The sequence below is a fragment of the Chionomys nivalis genome, chromosome 20, assembly GCF_950005125.1.
Source record: "Chionomys nivalis chromosome 20, mChiNiv1.1, whole genome shotgun sequence".
Taxonomy (NCBI): Eukaryota; Metazoa; Chordata; class Mammalia; order Rodentia; family Cricetidae; genus Chionomys; species Chionomys nivalis.
In genome coordinates, this window is record NC_080105.1 from 61,504,704 (window position 1) to 61,514,192 (window position 9,489).

The 9,489-nt window shown below is 35.8% G+C and overlaps 1 non-coding gene across 1 annotated transcript; it reads right to left on the minus strand.

Annotated features, from left to right (window-relative positions):
- Positions 1–4,103: 4,103 nt before the first annotated feature.
- On the minus strand, positions 4,104–4,206 carry LOC130863272 (U6 spliceosomal RNA). Its single transcript, XR_009055702.1, has one exon. It is a non-coding gene; the product is annotated as a U6 spliceosomal RNA (small nuclear RNA).
- Between the last annotated feature and the right edge of the window lie 5,283 nt (positions 4,207–9,489).

Sequence of the window (9,489 nt, forward strand, 5' to 3'; positions counted from 1 at the left end):
TGTATTTCTAGGGTGACAGAAGTTGTCACAGCAGGAGTGCCAGCATGACAGACTGATGGGGTACACTGTATGCTCTGTTCTGACTGGAAAGCCATTTTCTATCTGAGACAGACCTTCTATAGGAAGAGATTGCTCCTCCTTGATATTTCCTGAAGTTAGAATTTAAGAAAAACATAATCATGGTTCAATGTTTAAAATATAATCTAAATGGTTTTATTGACACTTCATGTTTTCTAGAAGGTGAAATTAACAAGTTAAACTTGCTTCTTTCTAATACATATGACTGCATGTTGGTATACACACATGCTCCCCCTCTTACTGAACCCTGACAATTATTCTTTTATTATACTATACTTGAAATTTATTTATAGGAATGTTTTATCTGCTCAAAAGAAAAACTTCCATACTTGACCAAAGCATTTCTCACAGTGCATTCGTGTCAGAAAATTTCAACAAAACATTTTTTTCTTAATATTTCATGTTATAGCCTACCTCCACACACTAGGGCTGTATCTCTTTGAGCAGACCCTGGATTCCCCTGTACCTTTCTCTCTGAACCGCTAAGTCTTTTCTTAAACATTGTCTCCAATTCTTTAGCTTCTACTGACTGGAAGAACTGCTTTTTACCAGGGAACCACAGCATCACACTAGGATGGGACTTAGGTGGGTGAACTTTGTCCTCCATACTGTCCCAGTTAACTCTTTCCTGTAATACCTTTCACCCTTTCCTTTCAGTCCATATTCATCCCTTTGTGACTCCTGCTAACCCCAGAACAGCTCTCAACCAGAGACTAGAAGCACAAGGAACATGTCTTAAGATAGTAAAGGGACTTTACAGCAAGAACACATCATCTTTAAAAGAAACTCAACACATTTGCACTAAAATGAGGAATAATACAAGAATGCCTATTCAATATAGTATTTATATTGTAGAGCAATAAGAAAAATAAGAAAGAAAAAAATCAAAACATCCTAATTTGCACATGATATAATTTTACATAAAAAATAAAGACTCTACCAGAAAAGGTCTACAACTTTAAAATATTTCCAGCGATGTAGTAAGAAAAAAATTAAAACATAAAATCAGTAATCTCCCAATATACAACTGATGAGCAAACAAAGAAAGAAATCAGGAAAACTGTGCCTTTTGAAATATCCAAAAATAAAAAAAATTGGGAAATAATTCTAGTTTAGCAAGTAAAGACTTGCATGATATAAATTTTTAACATGTTGAAGAAAGTAAATGAAATTAAAAAGTATACCAGAATATAAATATCACACTTTCATGGATTGATAGGATTATTATTGTGAATAATGGCCATACTACCAAAATAAATATACAGATTTAACATAATCTCCATTAAAATTCCAACAGAATTCTTTATAAAAATTGAAAAAACAATAATCAACTTTTTATGTAAGCACACACATACAAGAAAAGAATAGAAAAGAAGAAAAAAGAAAAACAGGATAGCTAAAACCATCCTGAATAATGAAATGAAAGATCAACTAGAGGCATCATCATCTTAGATTTTAACTTGTAGCAGAGATCTTTATTAATAAAACAGCTTGATATGGGCATAAAAACAGACATGTTGGTCAACAGAATATAATTGGAGAACCAGACATAATGCCAAATGCCTATAGATTCTTGAATTTTGTCAAAAAGGACAAAAATATTCACTGAAGAAAGGTAACACCTTCAACACACTGAATGGCTGCATGTAGTAGAATGCAAATAGACTCATATACATCTTCCTGCACAAAACTCAACTCCAAATGCATCAAAGACCTCAACCTAAGGTCAGATGCTAGAATCTGAAAGAAAAAGATAGGCAATAGGCTTGAAATCATTGGCACAGAGGAGAAATTTCTGACCTGGGTACCAAGAGTGCAGGCATTTAGATAACAATTAATAAATGGGATCTCCTAAGTTAAAATGCTTCTGTACATCAAAGGATACCATTATGCAAGCAAAGGAGCAGTCTACACAATAGGAAAGAATACTTGCTAATTACACACTTGGGGGAGGGTTGGCATCTAGAATAGATAAATAACTAGAACAACTGAACTTCCAGAAAACAAATAGCCAAATAGGAAAATGGGGCATAGAACAAAACAGAGAGTAAAGAATAAAACACAAGTGGCTAAGAAACACTTGAGGGCTGGAGAGATGGCTCAGAAGGTAAGAGCACTGGCTGCTCTTCCAGAGGTCCCGAGTTCAATTCCCAGCAACTACATGGTAGCTCACAACCATCTGTAATGAGGCCTGGTGCCTTCCTTGCCAGCAGTACGTTGTATGCTTAATAAACAAGTAAATCATAAAAAAGAAACACTTGAAAATTTGTCAACATCCTTAGCCATAAGGAAAATATAAATTAAAACTATGTTGAGATTTCATCCCTTCTCATTCAGAATTGTCAACACACAATAGCACATGCTGGAAAAATGATGAGGGAAAAAGGAGATAATTATTTGTTGCTGGAGGGAGTGCAAATCTGGTACTGCCACTATGGAAAACAGTGTAGAGATTCCTCTGGAAGTTTGAAGACTGTCTACCACTCTTAGGCATATACCAACAGACCCTATATTTTACTCCAGAGATACTGCCTCATCCATGTAACCATAATAGCCTAAAATTAGAAACAGTCTAGATGTCCACCATAAGATGAATGGGTAGTAAAAAGATGATACATTTTCACAATGGAATATAATCCACTATTAAAAAATTACGGAATTTGCTGGTGAACGGGGTGGTCCTAGTGTGAACCATCTTGAGTGGTGTAACTCAGACATGAAAAGGCAAATACTACATTTTTTTTCTTATGTGCAGATGCCAGTTTTTAAACTTTATATATGTGTTTCAGTCCAAATAAACATAGAAGTTAGGTAATTAGCAAGGGGCCAGGAGGTATGGTGGATGCTCCAAGGAAGGAGTAATACAATATACTGTTATAAAAGAGATAAAGAAAGGGGATTAAATGTAGAGGCAGCTGTGAGGACAGAAAAAGAAGGCAATATGGTATGGGATAATTAACACTAAAAGCCTTTGGCAAAACAGTCTGGAAAGCTTTTTAAATTGTAGAAGCTTCTTAAATTGAATAGTCTAGTGGCTCTCATCCTTCCTAATGCTGAGACCCTTTAATACAATTCCCCATGCTGAAGTGACTCCCAACCATAAATTATTTACATTGCTACTTAATAACTGCGATTTTGCTATTTTTATGAATCATAATATAAATATTAGATATGTAGAATAGCTAACATCAGACCCAGATGAAAGGCTTGTTCAACAATCCCCTAAGCCAGACCCAAAAAGAGGAACATGGGATGTACTCACTCATATTTGGTTTCTAGCCATAAATAAAGGACATTGAGACTATAATTCGTGATTCTAGAGAAGCTAAATAAGAAGGTGAACCCAAAGAAAAACATATAAGCATCCCCCTGAATATTAACCTTCATCAGGCGATGAAAGAAGACAGAGACAGAGACCAACATTGGAGCACTGGACTGAAGTCTCACGATCCAAAGGAGGAACAGAAGGAGAGTGAGCACGAGCAAGGAACTCAGGACTGCGAGGGGTGCACCCACACACTGAGGCAATGGGGATGATCTATCGGGAACTCACCAAGGCCAGCTGGCCGGGGACTGAAAAAGCATGGGACAAAACCGGTCTCGCTGAACATAATGGACAATGAGGACTATTGAGAACTGAAGAACAATGGCAATGGGTTCTTGATCCTATTGCACGTAATGGCTTTGTGGGAGCCCAGGTAGTTTGGATGCTCACCTTAATAGACCTGGATGGAGGTGGGTGGTCCTTGGACCTCCCACAGGGCAGAGAAACCTGCTTGCTCTTTGGGCTGAGGAGGAAGGAAGACTTGATTGGGGGAGGGGGAGGGAATGGGAGGTGGTGGCGGGGAAGAGGCAGAAATCTTTAATAATTAAATAAATTAATTAATAAAAAAAGAATAAAAAAATATAAAAAAAAAGAAAAAAAAGAAAAAAAAAGAACCTTTGGTATATACATATAAAAGGAACTTAAATTCCGTCATAATATAATGAAGGAGAAATGTCCCAAATCGATATTTTTTCATTTTTATAGTATGAAACACTTCATGAATTTGCGTATCATCCTTGCACAGAGGTCATGTAATCTTCTCTGTATTGTTCCAATTTTAGTATATGTGCTGCCAAAAGAAACAAATCAAACAGGTATCTTATGCCAAAATTAAAATTCCAGTGCCCAGAATGTTTTTTTGTAGGCAGAAGTTCTGTCCCACGCAGTCCCACATCCATTCAGTCCCAAAGAAACACACAGAGGCTCATATTAATTATAAACGATTTGGCCTATTAGCACAGGATTGTTATTTAATAGCTCTTACAACTTAAATTAACCCATAATTCTTGTCTATGTTTAACCAAATAGCTTGGTACCTTTCATTAGTGCAGCATTCTTATCTCGCTTCCTCTGCATCTGTATGGCAGCTGAATCTGGTCTTTCCTCTTTCAGGAATTCTGTTCGTCTGGTTGTCTCACCTATACTTTCTGCCTGGTTACTGGCCAATCAGCATTGTATTAAACCAGTATGTGTTAACAAATCTTTACAGTGCGCAAAAGAATTATCCCACAAAGTTAATATCTTCTTGGGTTGTTGTCCAAAAGGATTCCACAAACAACATCCAAAATTACAGAATATTCCAAAGACAATTGGCTACCCCCCACAACTTGAAAATAAAGCCCTAGCACTGAAGACATCACTCACGTATAACAATAAATATGGGTAAATCAAGCTGGTTCCTATCTAGAAGCTTCACCCATGCTAACCATCATCCATGGGCCTGGAAGGCACTATGCAGACTGACAGAGAAGAAAAGTAATCATCTACCAGATCCAGCTGAAAATCCTGTTACATACAAGAGAGAAGTATCCATGGGGAAAGCTGGTGCTAATAATAGTGGCAGAAACATTATGGTACTCACCAAGTACTTTCTAAGTTGGATTTAAGGTCCACACTATGAGATGGAAACCATACCTGGCCAATAACATGGATCCTAGAGAAAAATCTACTAGCATTATTCTGCTAAAAGAACATATCAATTAATGGCTCCTAATATCATATTGCTAAGCACAGTGCATCACTCAAACACTGCAAGGTAAGATTCTCTTTTTAGAAGATGGAAATGGACACAGAAGCCCTCTGCTGGACAATATTCAGAGAGCAAGAGACACTGGCACAAACTGGCACACTAAGACATTATAATGGACACAACAGCTTGGATTTTAGGTCCATTTGCTTGAAAAATCTTTTTTTCCAATCCTTTACTTTGAGGTAATACCTATCTTTGATGTTGAGGTGTGCTCCTTGTATGCAAAAGGGATGGGTCCTGTATTCCATAAATTATGTTAGTCTATTTTATGTTTTTAATTGGCGAATTGAGTTGGTTAAGAGGTATCAATGAGGAATGATTGATAATTACTGTTGTTTTGTTAGTGGTTGGTTGTACTGTATGTGTGTGCTTTCCTTCCTTTGATTTTGCTTGTCTGAGTTTTTTCCCTTGTATTTTCATGGGTGTAATTAAACTTTTAGAGTTAGCATTTTTATTCTAGTACTTTCTATAGGGCTGAATTTGTGGCTATATATTCTTTAAATTTTACTTTATCATGGAATATCTCATTTTTTCCATCTATGGTAACTGAAAGTTTTTGCTGAAAGTCTTGGCTGGCATATGTGGTCTCTTAGAGTCTGCAGGACATCTATCTTTATAAGAACTTCTGACTTTTAGAGTTATGATTGAGAAGTTGGGTATAATTCTGATATGACTGCTTTTACATTTTACTTGGTGCTTTTCCCTTGCAGTTTTTAATAGTCTTTCTTTGTTCTCTATATTTGATGTTTGTCAGCATTCAGGCATTATGCTAGCTGGGTTGCCTTTTGGGACCTAGCAAATACATCACTAACCAGTCACTCCCTACACTCATGAGCTTGCTAGCATTTCACATATCATGCTAGCTTACCTCCTGGGTCCAAAGCTGTAGTCTCTGAAAGAATCCCCTGAGCATATGCATTGACAGCATTTAGGCATATACCTGGTCAACCCGGGGTCCTATGGCTGCTACATCACTGTGTAGTCTCTGCACATGTGCTAAGTGAGCTCTGCCCATCCCTCTCCCTTTTCCACTTCTCCTCTGAAGACGCAGACAAGCCTTTGCACCTCTCCATTCCAACATCCCCATCCCTTTTTCTCCAGCAAACTTCTAACATGAGAGTTTGTTGAACAGTGTGATTTGTTCTCACTACCACTAGACTAAAACAGTGTTTAGATTATTATGGGCAAAGGGACATTCTTTAATGGTCTAATCTATTTGGTGTTAATGCGTGCTCCTTTTACCTTTGTTAGCATCTCCTTCTTCATGTTAGGAAAATATTCTTCAATGATTTTGTTAAAAATGTTTAATAAGTTGGGGAATGATAGATTGTAGGGCAATAAAAACTGATACTAGAAGACTGGATACTGTCTTATGTTCTCTTCTATGATTGTGACTAAATATGTACGAAAATCAATTCTTAAGGTGAAAAATAAAATTCATTTTGGCTCAAAAAATGTTTTCTGGGCCTTAGAGCTGTGATTCTTTGTCTTCTGTTAATCCTATTTCTTTTAGGACAATTTTCTTCAGTGTCATAGATTTCATGGATGTTTTGTGTCGGGAAATTTTTAAATTTAACATTTTCTTTGACTGACATATTTATTTCTTCTATCATATCTTCAATGCCTGAGGCTCTCCTTTCCATCTCTTATATTCTGTTGGTTTGTTTACTTCTATGGCTCCTGTTCCCTTACCTAGAGTTTCCATCTCCAGAATGCCCTCAGTTTATGGGGTTCTTTTACTTCTATTTCAATTTTCAGGTCTTGTACAGTTTTATTAATTTTCTTTGATTGTTTTTATTTGCTTTATTTTCTTGGCTTTCTGGGATTCAGGGAATTTATTAATTTTCTCAATTTGTCTTTTCTTTGATTTTCTTAAGGAATTTATTTATTTCCATTCTAATGATCTCTCTCATCTCCATAAAGTTAGTTTTCAGGTCATTTTCTTGTGCTTCAGCTGTTTTGGAGTATTCAGGGATTGCTGTGGTAGGCTATCTGGGCTGTGATGCTGACATACTGCCATTGTTGCTGTTGATTGTGTTCTTATGTTAGCATCTAGGCATTGGGTTGGGGTAATTATAGATCTAGGCCTATTTCTGAGTTTGTTGAATGGGTGGTTTTTCCCTTGTTTTCTGTTCACTCTCTAGTCTTCAGGCAGGAATGGCCTGTGGTTGAGCACAGAGTCTCTAAGTTGGGAACTAGATTTCAGGGGGCTGGCGCATCTTGTTTGAAAATAAAATAAGACATTTTATGTTGTAGTATTTCTCTCCAACATTTATTTCACTGATATGATGTTTAGAATTCCTCAAAAATATATCAATTGGCTGAACTTTAGAATACAAGTTATAATTTCAATAAAAATTATTAAGTTCAAATCCATAAGAATTCAAAAATAGAGATATAAATAATTTAATATTTGATTAAGAGTGTACATTTGTATATACTATTATGTTATTTTTCCACAAGATTCAAAATTATTTTCTACATACCACAGATATCTAGTTGCTAATTGGCTACTTACTGTTTCTTAAAACATGTTTTGATTTTTTTAATTTCAAATAAAGATTTTTATTTAGCTTTGATACAGAATTTAAGTTTAACTGTTATTATAAAATGTCCTTGAACAAATCTTTAAAGGTAGTGTTTACCACTGGACAAGTAGTCATCAGTGTGTGATTTGATTCAGTGGGATGTGACCAGAAATTTCAAAGGTATCAGGAGAACTTGAAGATAGTTCTATGATCACAATGGAATCGGCTTTAAAGCTAGAAAGGATTTAGGAATCAATACAATCCTTTCACTGCACAGAGAAAAAATAAATGGGAAAGATAAGTAAGATAAATAATCTAGCCGGGCGGTGGTGGCGCACGCCTTTAATCCCAGCACTCGGGAGGCAGAGGCAGGCGAATCTCTGTGAGTTCGAGACCAGCCTGGTCTACAAGAGCTAGTTCCAGGACAGGCTCCAAAATCACAGAGAAACCCTGTCTCGAAAAACCAAAAAAAAAAAAATAATAATAATCTAAGAATTATTTATTTTGTTGAAAGAGAATTCAGGGGAATGTTTTCTAATTACAAATATGTACAGGAAAATATTGTGAGAATATTCTTTCACTATTCAACACATCACATACAAACTCAATCACACAAATCGTCCATAATGATGATGTTTAAGCATTCATGTCCAATGAAGGAAAATAGTAAAATTATGTTAGTAATATCAACCTTTAAAAAATAGATAATTAAGCTATCAATAAACTGACATGTTCTGTGATAATTTGCAGAGCTTCAATTTGAACATCTATATTGTTTTCAGCACATATAGCACTATTTGACATTTACATAGCATTTTTTAGATCTCAAAGCATCCTTTCATGTATCTCAATAAAATGGGACAAAACTTAATAAAATCAGTATTAGCATTCCATACATGCAAAAAAAAGAGAAAAATTTCAGTTGAGATGTTCAGCCTTATACATAGTAAGTGAAATGCTAACTAATATTTTTATGGATAGAAGAGAATTATATTTGGATAATTAGTCTTGATAACTTACTTCAAGTTTGGGTCCTCAAGTATCACCCTTCAGAACAGCTTGAAAGTGGCATCATTGTGAAGCTGAAGCCAGCAATCTGATCTGACAATTCACCTGTACAAAGTGATGCGATTTAAGATTGTAAGTGAAGAAACCTCTATCCCTAGTCACACCACATATCCCAAATGATTAATAAATGGTGTCAGTACCTCATGGGGTTTAAAGTGAAGTAATAAAACAACTATGCCCATTCCTGGCAAGAAGACTCAGCAGATAAGGATGCTTGCAGCAGTGCACAACTGAACAGTAGAAGGAAAGATTCAACCCCACAAGTAATGCTTTGACTTTAAAATTTGTATTCAAATGTAACAATATTTATCTTCAAAACACTTCAAAGAACACACAAGTGTTAAAATATTATGAGATAATTTGCATTTGCTACATGCAAAGTAAGAATATTGGTGTACAGTTTTGAATATATTACACCTAACCAATAAAACTGGAAGGCAGCATAAAGAACTGATGACCACAGTTGCCCAACTTAGTGTGGAAGGGAGGGCTGTACAGATGGAGAGGGACTGGGACCCAAAGATTGCTCTTTCAATACATTTTTATTTTTGCATTCAAACTCTTTGATCACATATTCAATTTCTTTAGTCATAGGAAGAGTAGCAGAGCAAGTAAAGGTTAAAATATATATATTCATTTATTCTAAAAATGTTTATTCAACAACTCTAGTGTGGCAGAAGCTGCATCAGGCATAGGAGAATAAAGAATGGCAATTCTGGTACTTAAGGAGCAGAGAGCCT